This window comes from Asterias amurensis, chromosome 4 (assembly GCF_032118995.1).
Source record: "Asterias amurensis chromosome 4, ASM3211899v1".
Classification (NCBI taxonomy): Eukaryota; Metazoa; Echinodermata; class Asteroidea; order Forcipulatida; family Asteriidae; genus Asterias; species Asterias amurensis.
Genome location: NC_092651.1, coordinates 8,275,031 through 8,293,845, shown reverse-complemented (window position 1 = coordinate 8,293,845; position 18,815 = coordinate 8,275,031). Strand labels below are relative to the sequence as shown.

The 18,815-nt window shown below is 38.2% G+C and overlaps 1 protein-coding gene across 1 annotated transcript in view; it reads right to left on the bottom strand.

The window, feature by feature from the left end:
• The window catches only part of LOC139935894 (neuropeptides capa receptor-like), an 81,120-nt gene extending 62,773 nt beyond the window's left edge, over positions 1 to 18,347 (bottom strand). The window contains exon 1 of the mRNA XM_071930512.1: positions 18,321 to 18,347. The gene's annotated coding sequence lies outside the window, so the exon portion shown is untranslated. The remainder of the gene's footprint in view (positions 1 to 18,320) is intronic.
• Between the last annotated feature and the right edge of the window lie 468 nt (positions 18,348 to 18,815).

Here is an 18,815-nt window from a genome sequence, read left to right as displayed (position 1 = left end):
AAGAAAAAAAGAGGCGTGTGTGCAGTGAGAGTATTGACCTCTGGGTTTAGACTGGAGTGTTTTGACTCGAGGCGTAGTCCACGTCATTCAGAATGCAAGAGTTTTGTCCGAGTGGTCAGGCCAATTTGCAAAATGGCCAGCTGATATATAACCTTCACTTGACAATAGTCAAGTCCATATGGAAAATCAAACTCGAGGAGAAGATGCATGGGTGAATTGGGTTTATCTTTTCATCTAAAAACCATCTAAAAAGAAGTACCGTTTTGTGAGGACATTTGGAGATGAAGTATAGTTCCTTCTGTAGATAAGGGAACTTGAGTTCAAAAGAGATTCAATTTGAAAACGCTCGTGGATTAGAAAAGGCCACTTGTTTATTTTACCGGAGTTTAAACACAATTCTGAGAATGGGACTAAATACTTTGCATAATGTTTTGGACACGATATCTTTCACTGTATCAAGAGTATCTTGATACAGACAATTGAGTAGAAAAGGCCATTTCCCTGAGAAAAGAAGAAAACCATCACAACAACAACAACTGTTTTTTATAACTAGGTCATCCCGTGATCCCAGCCTGATACAAAACTGACCATGATGGAAGTTATATTGTGACAATACGATCATAGTTCAAGCAAACTCGCGTTCAACGCTATTCCAAGCGTTATGCGTTACGATTCAAACAGTCTAAATAATATAAAAATTATTACTGCCGCAGGCCTGTATGCTTAGTTTTTGAAAGGGCAATGGCACCAAGTAATTTTCTCCTTGGTAAAGGTATGAGGAAATTGTACATTTCTACTGGAGCATTCCAAGGGCACCGAGGCAATGTCCAGGAGGAATCGCCTTCATTGCCTCCGTGAAATATCACGCCTGCTGCCATGTGTTACTTTTCCTATAAATAACAGAAATGAAATGTAAAGGTATTATCTTTCCAAAACTCAATGTTCTATAAACAGACCTGACAAAAGACTGTATCGTTCTTGCAGTTAAGGAGCCAACCCTAGTATTTGAATGGTTATAACATTCTTGCAGTTAAGGAGCCAACCCTAGTATTTGAATGGTTATAACATTCTTGCAGTTAAGGAGCCAACCCTAGTATTTGAATGGTTATAACATTCTTGCAGTTAAGGAGCCAACCCTAGTATTTGAATGGTTATAACATTCTTGCAGTTAAGGAGCCAACCCTAGTATTTGAATGGTTATAACATTTCGTAACTAAATATTGGTCTTCCGCTTGTCGAAGCTTACAGTTCGGTTGCCAGACTACCTGAGTACCATAACGTCCTTCACAAGTAACCCGAGTCGTGCCTATAATCACTTCGTCAAAAATTCGTCCGCGTTGTTGGTGTGGGCGATATGCATGTATAGCAACATATAAATATGTGACTTCAATAATACGGCAGCCCTAGCTCAGTATTTCCATGTTAACGCAAACACACAGGCATGTGACTGAGTAACTTACCAGAAAAGATGAAATTACATAACTCCAATGGTTTTGTTTAAGTAAGCATTGCAGTGTTTTGTTTCCGTTTGAATTGCACAAGTGGGAACAAAAAAGAGAGATATCAATCCGAGGTAAAGTTGCATACATGCAATACAGTTACACTTCAAACGCCCACTTAAAGTAAAAAAAACAAGATTTGAAGAATTATTATTTGATGAATAAATGTATGTTTTACACAAACGAAGCCAACTTCGAAACTTATTAGAAATGGGAGTCATTCTTGCTTGGCAAGGCTGATTTGCTTTCGCAACTTATAAATGGATTTTGTTTGCTTGTTATTTTTGTAATGTTTGTAATTGTTTAACAAGATAAGAGGCGGTGGACAATAAATGAGAATCACTCGAGAAAAAAAAACTTGTGAAATTTCAGCTTCTCAATATCGAAAAGAAGCATCAAGAGTGTTAAATTCATTATGAAGTACTATATTAGTATTGAAATACTATATTAGACAGAATAGCACAACAAATGAATATCTAGGCCTAAGCATGGGGGTTAGGAAAAGAATTTTGTATAATTACATCATCACGCTGGACCCTTGAACTGTAAATTGTGTTAGTGGTTTGTTCTTATATGGAGATAAAAAAAAGCAGGTCAGATAAGTCGTAGGGTACTTCAGGACCTCGAGCGTGTTTGCCATTGAAATCTCAGTGAGAAAATACTTACCACAGACATCGTGAATAGCATGTGTTCTCTCATTGTTGATAGATCAGAACAAATGAAATTACAGCCACTCAATGTGTGGCATATCTAGCTTAATTGTCGACCCATGGGTTCATGAGCGTTCTCCTGACGTTAAATTCATCAAAGTATCTTTTTTCACTCTGCCAGACTCCCGTCCTCCTTGTTGCAGAGTTTGAGAGGGATTTGCTCGAGCAATTAAGACGTAGGGGCCAGTCTGTCAATCTTGTGAGGTAAAGGGTTAAGGGTCCAGCTGGGTATCATGTCCGATTGGACAGCTTCTGCAGGTGCTTTCGTGTCCAGGGAATGCACTGATCTGTCAAGCCAACAAACTACTGAAATGCAAACCAGAATTGCTTTAAATTGTCTCCCCGCCATGGGACACTGCTAAGTGCCCACTCTTGTCAGTAAACAAGTACTATGGGAAAATTAGGCACAAACTGTATTCATGTATTGACGGTAGCGGTACTTCCTATATCTACATATAGGCCTACATCACGCCAAAGAGTAAAGACAGAGGAAAACACTATAAAACAAATCAACACAGTCAAATGATGAGATACGACAATTATTGAATCATGAGTCACTGATGTCCTTATCGACATTCGGGCATCGATGCATAGAAAGATTTCATGACTGCCCTTTTTACCAACTAATAATAAAGTCGTTTTGCCTGGCGTCGCTCTTGTCATAAACGCTCCGTGGCAAGCACATGGTGCAATATAAAAAATCCATCGCTGTTATTAGAAACATAGCATTATTATTAATGATAACACATTATTTATAGCACATCTGGCTGTGTATTGCTCACGGTTATTTCCCCTAGAAAATCGGGAGATTCTTATTTCAGAATACGCTTCGTGAACTTGTTTACCATTAATTACCGTCGCGGTATAAATCCCCAATCATGCCATCTCTAGATCCTGGCTCATCGCTTTTGTCAGTCCTTGGATCTATACTTTAAAGACACTGGACACCTTTGGCAATTGTCAAAGACCAGTTTTCTCACTTGGTGTATCTCAACATATGCATACTAGTTTTAAAGGCAGTGGACACTATTGGTAATTACTCAAAATAATTATCATCATTAAACCTTTCTTGATTACTAGTAATGGGGAGAGGTTGATAGTATAAAACATAAGGAGAAACAGCTCCCTCTGAAGTAACGTAGTTTTGGGGAAAAAAGTAACTTTTCACGAATTTGATTTCGAGACCTCAAGTTTAGAATCTAAGGTCTCGAAATCAAGCATCTGAAAGCACACAACTTCGTGTGACAAGGGTGTTTTTTTTAAATTATTACCTCGCAACTTCGACGACCGATTGAGCTGAAACTTTCACAGGTTCGTTATTTTATGCATATGTTGAGATACACCAACTGTGAAGACTAGTCTTTGACAAGTACCAATAGTGTCCATGTCTTTATGAGAACAATGAAAGAAAAAACACACTTGTTGCAAAAATGTGTGGACTGTGCTTTCAGATGCTTAGCAAGGGCTTTAGGCCTGAAGTTTGTTAATGTTTGAGTGAAAAATTACCTCTTTTTTAAAAACCATGTCTTTCACAATAGCTTGTATTACAACAGCTCTCCATTGCTCGTTACAAAGTAGGTTTTTTGCTATCAATTATTTTGAGTTCTTACTAATAGTGTCCAGTGCCTTTAAACAGTGGACTATCCTCCAAGTACAGCGACCTGACACAATTGCTTATGAAATTTATTTCAGACTATATTCACTCAACACATTCTTGGCAAGATTTCAACCTCAATTAGTAAACGACTTTATCCAACTCCATCCAAGCTCCTCCGAAAAACAAGGTCAGTCAAGCACCTAGTTCATCAAGGCCTACAAATGTCCCACCATGAGGCGAGGTAAACATGAGGGATGGGGAGAATGTCAACATGTTGAAAGATTGATTATTGATGCAATAAACTTAGAAAGGCACAATCTATATATGTGACTGACATAGGCCTACGATTCGGATTTAGAGAGTAATTAACACATTATGGATAGTTTTGTTTAACCTTTAGATTTATTTTATTAGTGTAGGTGTGTACAATAAAACAAACATGTGGAAATGTCAGTTCAGGTTGTTGCGTTTTTGAGATATCGCGTTTTTGAGATATCGCTGAGAATCCTGAGCGAACATGTCCAAGCAGAAACAAAAGGAATACACAATCTGTAAAAACGTCACTGCATTATAACGCTTATCAGATTCAAATTTTGGGTCTTGAAAACTGGTAAATATATACATGACCACATTACATGGAAGTGAAATGTTTCCCCAAAATGCTTTGGACGATCGAAAGCTGTTGTAGGCTTCTAACCAATACTTTTATTGCCATTCATTTTGAGAAAGATTTTGACACGTCCTTCGCTTTAACCAGAAAATCAATATTTACAATGAAGACATGATCGGTAATGCTAAAACAATACTATCGAAGAAAACACCTCGGTTCTAAACAAACACGATTGTTTTGATATCATTAAATTAACAATTCCATCACTCAAACAGGTCGCCGTCTCTACGTAAATATCCACAGGTTTTAATCCATCATGATTACTTTTCATTTTATACTTGGTGTATCCCAACATACATAAAATAACAAATCTGTGAACATTTTGGCTCGATTGGTCATCGAAGCTGCAAGAAAACAATGAAAGGAAACACACCCTTGTTGCACAAATTGTGTGCTTTCAGATGCCTCGAAACAGGCTTCAGACCTGAAGTTTTTTAATATTTGAGTGAGAAATAACCTCTTTCTAAAAAAACTACATTACTTCAGAGGGAGCCATTACCCGCAATGTTTTACACTATCAACAGCTCGCCATTCCTTGTAACCCAGTAAGTTTTTATGCTAACAATTACTTTGACAATTACCAAGTTTCCCACAGTGGCTTTAATTGATAACTCGGCAACACACTTCACAGAGTTACATGCATATAAATCCATTTATCACTATACTTCCACAGACAAACTCAAAGTTCATACAAAAGCTTTAATGGTGCACTTCTGCCAATAACCTTGACTGCTGTTCCATTTCTATTTTAATTGCAAGAATCTAAGTCAAATAAACCAGTATTGTTTGTTTAATTATGGTAATGTATTTGTTTTTTTGATGACAAAGGGAATTGTCTGATGAATTTGTAGTTATGCTCTAAAAAATCTCATCCGAACAAAAAAAAAAATTGCCTAATGACAATTGCTATCAACATCTGTTCCGGTTTTATAATGTTGTGAATTGACTAGAGAGATGGTGCGAGGTGTTTACGGGTATTACCCGACGCGTGGAATGAGGTGTGAACAGTATGCCAACCTATCACTGAAAACGAGTCGGGCTTTCGGGTCAGTACCTTATTCACGCACAATGTAGATTGAATGTCAAACCGGGACACAAACAGACACATTGCAAAACTTTTCTTGAAAATGAACATTTGTTTCATGTGGTTGATCGAATTATTTCAAATGATAAAATATATGGACAGTGAAACGTTAGTTATTACATTTCTAACATTTCTATACGCGAATAAAATAAAATTACAAGTTAATCAGCAAATCGGTTTACTGACAGGAACATTTAAAGCCAGGTATCATTGTCAAAACATCTCGGTTTAAAAAGATGCTAAGTGAAATTTATATCAGATTTATGTTGATTGTATTATTTAATATGATGAAAGTTGCGATTAAAAAAAATCCCTGTTCGCGCTTTAAGAGGCGATTGTGACTGTAGGGTTTTTGTATTTATGTATTGGGAACTATATTTGAGAAGGTATACCTCAAAATGTCAAGTTTGTATATTTTGAACAGAGGTCAATAATAACGAGTATCTAAATGTTACATTTTACCCGACTGATTGGGGTAAATGGAACGCCTAATTTGAGGTAATTGAAACACATATCTTTATTTTAATGCACACAAGTAGACACTTAAATCATTAGATAATTTAATTAATATTATCATCTCCACTTTTCAAATTAATTTTAACGAAAGATAAGAATCTCACAGTTCAAGTCTTATGCAGATACAACAACAAATTGCATTGTTACTCCTGACCAGTAAAATAATGTATTTAGTGAAAAACATCACACAAGCCCGTCTTCGCGCCTCTATGCATTCATTTGTTTTACATTCGAATGGCCCCACATCACAAAATGGCTTTTTAAATGTCCCTGTCCAGCATACAATGGTCAATCTCACAGTTCAAGTCTTATGCAGACCTTATGCTCCAGTTATCAACACTGACAACACTGCTAAACCCCACCAGCTCAATTCTTGTCCATGTTATTTCTTTCTCAATAGATTCTCCCCGGCTGCCAACTTTTTCAATAATGTCCTCATTTTGTTAATATCGATCCTTAAAAGGTGTTTGAGAGATTAATATCCAGAGCGGACGCACTTGGTGCTGAGAGAACCGAAATGGCCTTATCATTGCTATAGTGCGGGTTAGTAAAGGGTGGCATCAACCAAGCAGATTTACTGCGTTATCGTTTCATAATATAGAGATGTCATGGTTTGACAAGAGTCACTCTAAATGTTGATTTGCCAAGTAATACTATATCAAAATACTAAGATCAATATTACTAAGAAAACACCATATATATCTTCTAAAGGAGATCTCCTTTTTCAGTGTGTCATTTATCATTATTTTGCGACTCTTTTTGACATCTATACTCAGGATTCTGAAATGTTTGAAGAGGTTGGTTTTTGGTTATGATTTACTCCCCATAATCAAAAGCACCAAAAACAGCAGCTGTGGATCTGAACATAATTGGGTCGCAAATGCTGAGTAGTGACATATTGTCTTTGCTGCTTTAATTAAATACTGACCCATTTTTCAGCAAAGTAAATTAATCAATAGTGATATATGGCTTCATGCTTTCTAGGGCTTAGGCCCATATGGGACGGAGTCATTAATTTCAAAAAAAGTAAAATAAATCGAGCAGATTTGGAGCTGTCAACTTCAATTTTTACAGCACGTCACAGTAGTTTGTCCTCAAACGCAGGTTCAGCCTGAAACTGAATGTAGATAAGTTGCAATAGACGCCATCTTTACGGGCAAATTGCATTTAAGCTTGCAGGCGCGTCAAGCGCTCAGTTTATTAACGCAACCACGCTGTTTACTAACCAATCAGGCAACGAGTTTTGTGAATTCTGCGCGTGCTGCACGCCGTTCTCGCGCAAAACACATGGCTATGTGTTCCAAATTGCCCGTAAAGATGGCCGATTTACGTCATGTGGGAACTATCTGTTGAAAAGCGGTTTTGTTTTTGTAACAGTGGTAGGATTTTAGATGTTAGTAACCTTCTGCTGATGGTGCCAAGGCAAGAGTGTCTGGCGATGAAATGTGCATTTTGATCACTAATATTATAATGGTTCCATAATTTTGCAAGATGGAAATGGACATGCTTGTGTTATCTGACATTGTTTTTTAAGTACGCTGGTGAAAGTTGCGTTTTCGATAACAGTATTTCGGCAAAACCCACTTATCTTGAACACGCGTCTCCTTAAAAAACATCTCCTTGCCCACGTTTGTGTCTTGGGTCGGCCAGCCAAACCCAATAACGTGCCCGTGTCACGTCTATTGGCAGAGAATGTCTTACGCGCCAAATGAAAGCGTGTTGGCGGAGTAAATAATCGCACATCTTGACTCAGGTCATTGGAGATAGATCCAGTAGCTATAGAATGAGTAGTATGCAAGCAATACACTGCATCTACCGGGGTATCTATCACCTTCCCTTATGGGCGTCAAGAACACGATTTCACTCCTTTTTTATTAAGAAATCTCAAAATTACTTCTTTTTGCTTGTCAGCACGATTTAATTATTTCACAATACTAGTGTGGAGCTTCTTAAACATGTAGCTCCCAAATTTAGATTTATTTGGTGAAAGCACGAAACATTTTACGGGGTAAACGGAGGTGATGTTTTTTTGAACAAACGAAGTGAAGTATATTCACAGTTTAAGGACAGAATATGTGTGTTTTTCAGCTTCGGGGCATTGACGGCAATTACTACCGGACAAGTAATTCCCCGCGACAGGGTTTCAGTTTCGAGAAATCGAAAACATGCGAATCATAAATTGAATGATCAATTTTTTTGTTCACTGGAATGAATATTAAATACAAGTTTTAAATTCATGCCAGTGTCCTGTTTGAAAGTAGTACAGTCTATGAACCCAGCTTAGGCGTCGAAAACGGTTTTTATGGGTATGATGATCGTGTAATTCAATGATTATGTTATGGATTGTAGATACCGTACATTTAATTAACATCTAAATGAGGGAAATAATTAGGTTAATACCTTCACGACACATCCCACTGCATCGCTGCCTACAGGACATGCTCAATGATTAATGGACAAAATAAACGAGGAAGAGTTGTCTTGTTCATTTCAGAACAAAATCCCTCACGTATTTGACCCACCACTGCTTCTATCCCTGTTTGCTATTAAAACGTTGTGACATGAAGCTAACTCACCGGTAACAACCTAGCTTTAAATTCCAAAAACGTGTGAAGATTTTATTGCTGCACAAAGTCAACACGTGGAAAGTAGAGCATCGATGTGTACATATGCCGTTTGTGTCCAGACTACGACCGGCCAGAAATGCTGCTAGGTTTCTACGACTTTTTTTCTCTCTAGTAAGCCAACCCTCTCTTCAACAACTGTAAAACGTTAGTCATGTTGGTCAAACTACTTCAGGAGTAGGTTTTCTGTCTCCAAACCAAGGAGTTCACCAAAAGAACCATCCTAACAAAACATTACATCGAATGTGCAATATAAATCATGTATAAACATTCATTCATAAATACCTCAGACAGTTTCGCTATTCCTATTGGTTGAGAGATCGTCACGTGGGTGTGTATAAACCTTTGTTTATGACAAGTAAAAAGTGTTGAAACATGGGCGTGACACGCGAGCTTGCACCTGTGCTTATAAGACAGTTTCTTCATTCCTATTGGTCGACAGCAACGGCCGCGACAGTTGTGCCACATCACGCGATACGCGCGACGCGCACAGCATTCCCTTATAAGGAGTTGTTATAGGGCCTTACCATTTCATAGCTGGAGGGGGTGTTGTGTTGAAAAGAAATCATTTAACAATAAAAAAAATTCATTTATTTTAATTTTACTTTTTGATTGTTGATTTATTTTTTAGACCAAAAGGGCATTTATGAATGGGAATCAAAGTGTGTCGAGGCGGTTTTCAAATAGTGGTTTAAACCCGCCGAGGCCTGGTTCTTTATAACTTACCTCGACTTCGTCTCGGTAAAATTATCAAGAACCACGCCTCGTTGGGTCTAAACCACTAGTTGGAATCTCTTCACCACACAATGATTCCCTTATTTTGAATAACTACCAGTGCCATATGTCTGACTTACAGCTAACATAAACATAGATATACAAAAGAAACAAAAAACAGGAAAACACATCAAAACCCTAATCCTAAATCATGATATGATGAAAGACTGTTTTCTTTTTTTATAACAAAGAGTACATTGCATTCATATTGAGTTTTAGACAAGCACATCATAAAATATTTAATCAAATCATGAAGTAGGGAGAACAACATAGTAAAAAGGTATAACTATCGTAAATGTGAACTAGATGGTCTAAGCTCAATTTGATCAAAACGAAATAATCTGAGGTTTGCGGGACAACTTTCTCGCGCATCGTATCATTTCGACGGTTTGGTTTATTTGTAAGTTGGTGCGGGGAGGGGAATTGGACGTAAAGGTAACCCGTTCAGATGAAGAATACTGTCTTTTTATATCGCTCAAATCCACAACCCAGTGATGCTGAATGCGCTTTAACATTTAGTATTTTCCTGCATTGGTATGGGGATCCCCGGTGACTACATTTGAATTATGAGACCTACTCCTTTTTACATAAATATCACCATGTCATGGTTTACAAATTACAAGGTGCTGTGGCGCAATATTACGATGCCAATCAAACCAGGAACACCAGGGCGAACCCCTTCTCTTAAGTACACCGGGTTATTTTACGTGGTTAAACAATACACGACACCAATGGCTTTACGTACCGTTCGAAGGACGAAGCAAAGGGCACATGTGTCACGACCAAGACTCGAACCCACACTCTGCTGATCAGAACCACCAGAGTTTGAATCCGATGCTCTTACGACATGACACGCCATAATGCACCATACACTAAACATTTGTTGCTGAAAGAAAACTTTTCGAATAGTAAGTTTGGTGCGCTGTGCCGACTTCAAAGTTGAACTCGTCTAACATGCGTCCAACGGACATGCGGGCATTCAACTTGAGAACCTTATCAAATTAAGTTTCACCTGATCTGAAGAAATTACCGAAGTAATTACCAGCCCTATTACACATGACCCCATGCGATGGGAAAAGCTTTTCCACTGAACTGCGCCACTCACCGAATCTGACAGACCACTAGTTCAAAAACAGACCCATTAGTTGTTTTTCCTACAAAGTCTACATGAACATAACTATTGTTTTACAGATTGGAAAAGTTAAAGTAAAGTAATCGGTGATGACAGCTCTTGATATATTCATGGTTTTTAATTAAAGACACTGGACCCTATTGGTAATTTTCAACATGTGCATAAAATAACAAACCTGTGAAAATTTGATATCAATTGGTCGTCAAAGCTGCGAGCTTATAATGAAAGAAAAAACACCCTTGTCACACGAAGTAATGTGTGCGTTTCGATGGTTGATTTTGAGACCTCAAATTCTAAATCTAAGGTCTCGAAACCAAATTCGTGGAAAATTGCTTCTTTCTCGAAAACTACGTCACTTCAGAGGGAGCTGTTTCTCACAATGTTTTATACCATCAACCTCTCCCCATTAGTCGTTACCAAGAAAGGTTTTAATTATTTTTAAAAATTATTTTGAGTAATTATCAATAGTGTCCAATGCCTTTAATAGAAATACGATACAAACTTAGGAGATTTGTTCTTCTGACGCTATGAACCGTCTGTAAAATGTATGCCAACACTCACGACTTTTGCAATCATTTCAATTTCAATCAAAAAGATGTCAATTCCTCGTTAAAGGGCAAGTTGCCCACAAATTACTCTACAAAATGGCTGACCGTGTTAGTTTACGACGTATAAGAAAAACCGGGCAATTTCGAGGCATATTTGTGGGGATCATTATATTCTACGGTTAAAATATCCCCCTAACCATATTATATGCAGTTCATAATAACCAGTTTTAAATGCTTTTGACCAACTCGACCGATCCAAAGCAACGTACCATTGTCCCTTTAAGCCATTAGCTGATGGATCACGTGAGAGTAGGGATTTTCTGAAAAGGACATGAAAGCTAACTGTGGCCCGTCTTCCAATCATAGTCCTTATCATTCGTAAACGCCACTGCGTGAAATGCAGACAGATACCATCACTCATTGCAACATGTCAATCTAGGAAATGGACGATTGCAGTTCAGCAGAAAAACAGGAAAAGGACAATGGAGGACAAAAACTGTAGATCATCTCCTTGAGAAACCTGAACGAACCTTAAAGGAACATTACAAATTTTGGTTTTGCTAACAAAACAGTTGCTTGCAGTGTAGACCCTTTATGTATTCCACCTCTATAAATAAACCATAAAGAATGGACCACTTCTCAAAACTGACAAACCTGAAGAAGTTTGAGACCAATCAGTCATCTGGATCAAGAGAAAACAGTTTAAAAAAGATAAAACATGTTGCAAGACATCGATTTAAAAAAAGCTCACTGAGCGATATACTCAAAACTGGAAATAAGTTTTACTTGTTTCTAATCAAAAATGACATTTCAGACACAAATATTTCAAGTGATGTTTTCTACTATCTTCACCATTAGACCGTGTAAGTTTCAAGTAAATCTGTAATTTTAGAAAAGTTTTTTTTCTTACCAATGCTGTAATGATCCTTTAAAGTTTATTTAGACTGTCTGCGAGATTAAGGTATAACGTGCAATCTCCTGAACCACTCTAGCGAAGCAGGATGGAATAAGATTCATTACTACATCAGGCAGGCTGTGTTGGCTCAGTACACATTTAATGTATATCTAAAACAGCTCAATTTCTTTGCACACCCGAAATCAAACACTGAAGTTTCGCGCAACATCGTCTGGCTTACTGAGTCAATTTGCACGGAGTTGGCAGTGTGTACGAACACTTCAAATAATGACACTGCGAGCCTGTTATAACGATTTAAGATACATTTTAAAATATATATTGTACATTTTAAAATTAAAGGTAGTTCAAGAGGCTGCACGTGATGGATATTGACTTAATGAGTGTGTGACATAACACATTAGAATCGCAAAATCTTGCTGTTCCCGAACAGCAAGATTTTGCAAGAGAACTTGGACAGTATACAAAAATGATTGTCCTTTCACGAGGTAGGCTACATTTTGTGAAATTTTACAACATGGTACAATTTAGCAAGGTGCTAAATTGCTCTGGTGTGGAAAGGGGCTTATGTCGATAATGGCGCTGACCGAAAAAGATGCGACTGGAATCGGCCTTGGGGCGGGTATTCAAACCATGCGTTCGTCTCTTAGAGATTTGTATTGCGATACAAACGTAGCAATTGGATTAACCTGAAAGCTTGAGACGGGGAGGAAAGTCACGATGGAGCCAAGATGATCCTGGGGTAACAACGTTCCCTTACCATGCAAGGAGATCAAACGATTTATCATGGCGAGGTATCGCAGGAGCTTCCCGCATTGTTAGATTTCTATAAACAAAACAACTGTTCCCGCCTGTGGAGTCTGACTGGATCACACACACTCTACAATAATCTATCTACAAGGATTGATCCTGACATGGTGAAGACTGCCCATAATGATGTCAAGCACTGAGTGAGAAGCAGTCCTTATTATTCTGGCCTGTAGCTTTATATGATCCCATCTTGAAAGACTGGAGCCAAGATTGCACGTGGCTGATGAATAATTATTCCATATAGACAAACCACGAGCTATAGAGTGAACAACTGATGATGATAAGGTTTTGTTTTACTGCTGGCAGTCTTGTTGTCATCTTAAAGACGTAAATACAGATCAACGCATCATGAAAACATTACATTAAGACCCTCCAGACTTTTCAATATCATTTAAAGGGACTCAGAAAGGGTTGGTACAGCTATCTGATTCACACAGCCATATCTCATACATACGATTTGTTTTGTCACGCCTTCCTCCTCTGGGACCCCGGTTCGGACCCCACCGGGGGCACTATGTGGATGGGGTTTTCAATCCATACTTGACTGCGTGGGTTTTCCCTGGAATAATATTCTCTTGGATTTTCCTCCCACATCAAAACTGAAATTTCTTCATTGTATTCTCTCTTCTTGTTTGGTTCTAATAAGAGCATTGAGAATCCAGATCCAGTTCGAGGATGGGGGATTCTAAATCCTGGTTAATAGTCAAAAACAATACAACAGTTTATGCTGAATTACATAAACTATTTTATCCACTATAAATAAACCAAATAAGAGTTCAAATTAATGGTTTACCGTTTCTTCAAAACCTACGACCAATTTAGCAGTGATGATGCGTTTCACATCGTTGACAGCGGTTTGACATACGGATTCAAAGGCTGAAACACCTCGCCAACACGAATTGATGGAGGCTGCCACAGTAATAAGAAAGTTATTGCGACTAGAGAAGTAGAGTGATTCACAGTGATGAAGGAGTTTACCTACAGTCAAAAGAGCAAGCAACCCTGTTTATGTACTTTGCTGATTACAAGTTGTCAAGTAACTACCGCAACGTATAAATTAATCGGATGAAAAATCACCCCTTGCGTTTAAACATAAACTTAATTAAAGTTTAAACTTTGTGACCAGTCGGATTATTTGTGTAGAACGGTTTAGCAACTGCCGGAAACCTAGAAAATGAATAGGCCACAAAATGAGATTGTTCCGAAATGAGATTACAGAATTTATCACAGTTAATGTTATCTTGATATATATTCTTAACAGCAGAAATAGTATAAAGTGCCTAAATGATCTAGTTAGCATACTATGTGCGCTACATATTGTAAAATAACAGCAAGTTATTAGATCTGAAGTCTATATTTGCAATGAGGTTGAATTTAAAGTTATACGTATTTGAGCGCGTCATTTAAAGACACTGGACACTATTGGTAATTGTCAAATTGGTGTATCTCAACATATGCATAAAATAAGCCTGTGGAAATTTGAGCTCAATTGGCCGTCGAAGTTGCGAGATAATAATGAAAGAAAAACACCCTTGTCATGCGAAGTTGTGTGCTTTTAGATGCTTGATTTCGAGAGCTCACATTCTAAATCTGAGATCTCGAAATCAAATTCGTGGAAAATTACTTATAATAGATAATAAATTTGCATCGGGGATAAAGAATATTAATTTTGGTTTTTACCCATACACCGATGTGTGTTAGCATTGTATACTCAGTACTTTCCCGAGTCCTGTGAAAAAATACCACAGGCATGTTACTCGGGTGGGATTCGAACCCACGACCCTTGCAATTCTAGAGCACTGCTTACCAACTAGACTACCGAGGTTGCCCGGCAGCTAGAGGCAGTTCGAATCCTATGTTTTGGCAGCGGGTACCGCAACGATATAATAGATGTTAAATTTGCATCGGGGATCAAGAATATTAATTTTGGTTTTTTACCCATACACCGATGTGTGTTAGCACTGTATACTCAGTACTTTCCCGAGTCCTGTGAAAAAATATCACAGGCATGTTACTCGGGTGGGATTCGAACCCACGACCCTTGCAATTCTAGAGCAGTGTCTTACCAACTAGACTACCGAGGTTGCCCGGCAGCTAGAGGCAGTTCGAATCCTATGGAAAATTACTTCTTCTCGTGGAAAATCACTACGTTATTTCAGAGAGAGAGCCGTTTCTCACAATGTCTCAACCTCTCCCCATTACTCGTTACCAAGAGAGGTTTCATGCTAATAAATATTTTGAGTAACTAACAATAGTGCCCACTGCCTTTAAGTTTCACTTGGACTTTCTTAGGAGTTTTCGCCTTACGTTGGTTTGATCCTGCTATTTATGGAGTGATGCATCTCTCAATGTAATCACCTTATTTTAAAACGAGAAAGCAGTATTAGCTGTTGCAAACAGCTTCAACCAAAATGACCTATGGTTTAAATGCAAATAAAAGGTTAATGGCATGACATGTCGATCCATACCAACTTTCTTGAAGGCTAAATGAGAACACAATAAACATGAGCAGGTAACTAGGTACAACATGAGCAATGAAGAGGAAATACACGAATAGAGAGAATCGTAACTCAAAGGACATTAAACTCAAACTGTCTCCCTTGCCAATGAGGACAAAAGATGAGACGTTTTTTCCATCTCAACCTAGGTCAGTCTTATTCATCTTTGTCGCCCATGCACGGCAACAATTCTCATCGTAAATTGCCTCCGTTTTTTTCAGGAAATAAATACAAAAACAACACCCACAAAAAGAAATCAGGTAAATCTAAACCGGAGAACGTGCAGCCATTTCCGTAATAACCATATAACTACGATACATCAATTTCCCCAGCGGGGTAAGACGTTGATGAAAACATCGGACTTCTTGTCACCCTCAGGCTTCGGAAAGCTTACTTTTAAAGCAGCGCCTTAAGAAAATAGCCTCGCCGTTGTTTTCAGCACCGTTTCTATTCGGTCACGACCTTCTTTATCAGTCTACCCGCTTTGCCTTAATGCCCGGCAGGACATTTATTAAACGATTTTTCCATGAAACAAAAAACTCAATTTGACGCGAGGTTTTTCAATCTGTTACAAGTCGGTGCTTTTGTACCCCCAGAATACCTGTGGCAAGGTCAAATATTTAAGTCGCATTGTCGTACAAAGTGCACAGGTGTGCTTGTAAAATGGCGGGGGTGGGGGCAGATATGGCAAATATGATTTATGTTTTTTGTATAATGTTAAATATATCAAGTCGACAGCAGTCACCGTCCCTGAAGTTACTGGTACTCGATCGAATAATAATAACATGTCTGTAGTTTCAAGCAATTTAGGTATCCTGTCAGACAAGTCATATGGGATTATAAATTTCTCTTCTAATGTCATGGCAGCACACTGGACTTCTGCGGAAAACTGATGCTACTACAACATTTCCACTGATCGGACCCCTTCCCCACCATTTCTAACTACTATTTATAAATGGATTCCACATAACGTCATTGGGCGCAAAATTGTGTGATAAACAATGGAAAAGTGCAAGCGTGTATACGCTGTGCAAAACTCTCAGCCAATCACAGCCTTTCAAACGTCAAGCGTTCACGTTTCATCAAAGCTGGCGGCCTATGCAAGGCGTCTACTACAAAAACCGCGTTTCGTCACAATTCCTCACAGTTTAATTTCCAAACATTCTTCAACAAATGTTGTGATTAACCAACCCATATTCAAGTCTTACAATTCAAGCCTCCTTTTGGAGTCCGTATTGAATCATACATGGAGAGACCGATCGTTCTCATCACATGCTACTCCACGCCTTTCGAACAAAGTGCCCGCACTATAGTAAAACCATCCATTTCTTGGCCAAATTTAAAAACAAACCTTAAGACACATATTTTCAATCAAGTATTTAAATACATGGTTTGATGTTTGCCATCCGATGTTTTCTGAGATATTGCATTTTTGTTGTCTTTCTCTACCACATGCTCTTGATTTCTTCCTAGCTTAGGCCAGAGATGCCAACATTGAACTTTAAAAAAGAGAAGCATCTCCCAAAAGTTAAGGGCGAGCGTGGCTTGGGCTCCCTAAACCGATTTTTCTATTACTCTCTACAATGCGTATTAGCTCATTTTCAGGCATTGTCCTGAAATAACAATTACCTCTGTATGCACCACCAGAACAGCTACAAATGTTTATAATGGCCAGTGAAAAAAAAATCTGGGGAAAAAAGAAAAATCCCTCATCTTCTGACTTTGTTTTAAAAAAAAAACATAACAAAGGGTGGCCTTACTTAAATGTTTTTGATTTAATGGTCAGAAATGCAACAACAAGCTATTGGGAGAGAGAAAAAAAAAAAAAAAAAAACCTGTCCGGATTTTGGGCAAAAAATACGTGTCCGTATTTTGGGCATTGTCTGGACATCGGTGCTACAATTACTAGTAAGAAAACATGGAAACTGTCTAGCTTAGATCTCACAGGCCACTCAGTTGAAGGTATTTTTGTTCAGAAGGTCTCCTTTTTTGTCGCCATTATTTCTTACTTTTTGTGCCAAGCTTCGATGAAGTACATGTACAGACAGCGTGGGCACAATAATAGTGGATACATGAGGAATGAGGTTACTGTGACACGTTAGCTCACACACAACCTCATTCCCCACGCACGTGTGCACTATTCCCCATGGTGTAATAGAGATCAATGGGTACGATCTTGCACAATGCACTTGTGTAAAAATACTCATCCGGCCAGCCAGCGGGGGATCAGAGGGCACGCAACAATCATTACGTCGAGACACGTATATTGTTCAAGTGAATTCGCCGCTATTATTCAACACTGCGTTCTAAAATTAAAAAGTGTTTTTTTCTTTTCTGTTACAGTTATTTGGATATTTTTCTTAATATTTATTTCCACTTAATAGTTCATTCGTTGTTTGCATGTATCGTACGATTTAATAAAATTATATTGGGTGGCTTGTTTAGCGTGTTTTATTGAGTATTATCGTAGCGTCGTAGTCACGGCTCGAAATCGTATTTGCTACGCCCAAATCGTGTATGTTGGTATCTCTGGCTTAGGCTTACGTTTAAATGTTGGTTATTGTACGCATGTGTATGTTACTGTTTGTAATTAGAGCCATAAGTAAGCAATTTGATTGGTTTGTGCGCTTTATAAGTTTTCGTTATTATTATTATATTAAGAATAGAGTAGCCTAATGATTATTGCATCCCACACGAACATATGATAATAGCCAATAATCAATTATTCATAGATTCATTGAAGCGAGGAACACTGCCACCAAAATGGCGGGATTTCCAGACAACACGGATATCACATTATAACCGCCCCATTACGTTCAGCTCAATCGCAAATAGAAGACCCTTCTGACGTCAATGACAAAGAATGTTCGTCAATAAAACAAACTTAATAAATTAATGCATTGCAATGCAAACAAATAATGTATAAAACGTGTATTTTAACTCACCACTCATTGTGCTGCAGTGCAAATCTTGTATCTGTGTAAGAAAAAACGGAAAATAATCAAGGTTATTATAATCGAAGGTTTTATAATAAGGGTTAATCGAGCAAGGATGAAAAGATTGATTTCTTAAAGCAGATACGTTGGTTTGAGTGGGTTTATAGTTCATGGCATTGCACTTTTCTATGATCATCGTATCATCAAGTTTCTTTTTAGAGTCTAACTAGACTTGTGAAGTGTAGAGGCCTAAAGACACTTTTATCATTATCATCATTTAGGCTGTTTTCATCCAGTGTAAGATGTAGCCCTCCTTATGTCAATGCCATCCATTTCTATTTCTTGCAGTTCTGGTCCATGTTGTTCCTGCATATACCCTGATTTCATCTCTCCATCTTCTTCTCCGTCTACCTCTTTTCATTTTCCATGTCCTTGGTTGCCCGATCCACTATTCTTGTTGTCCATCTACTTCTCCGGGAAGTGTGTCGACCCATCTCTATTTAG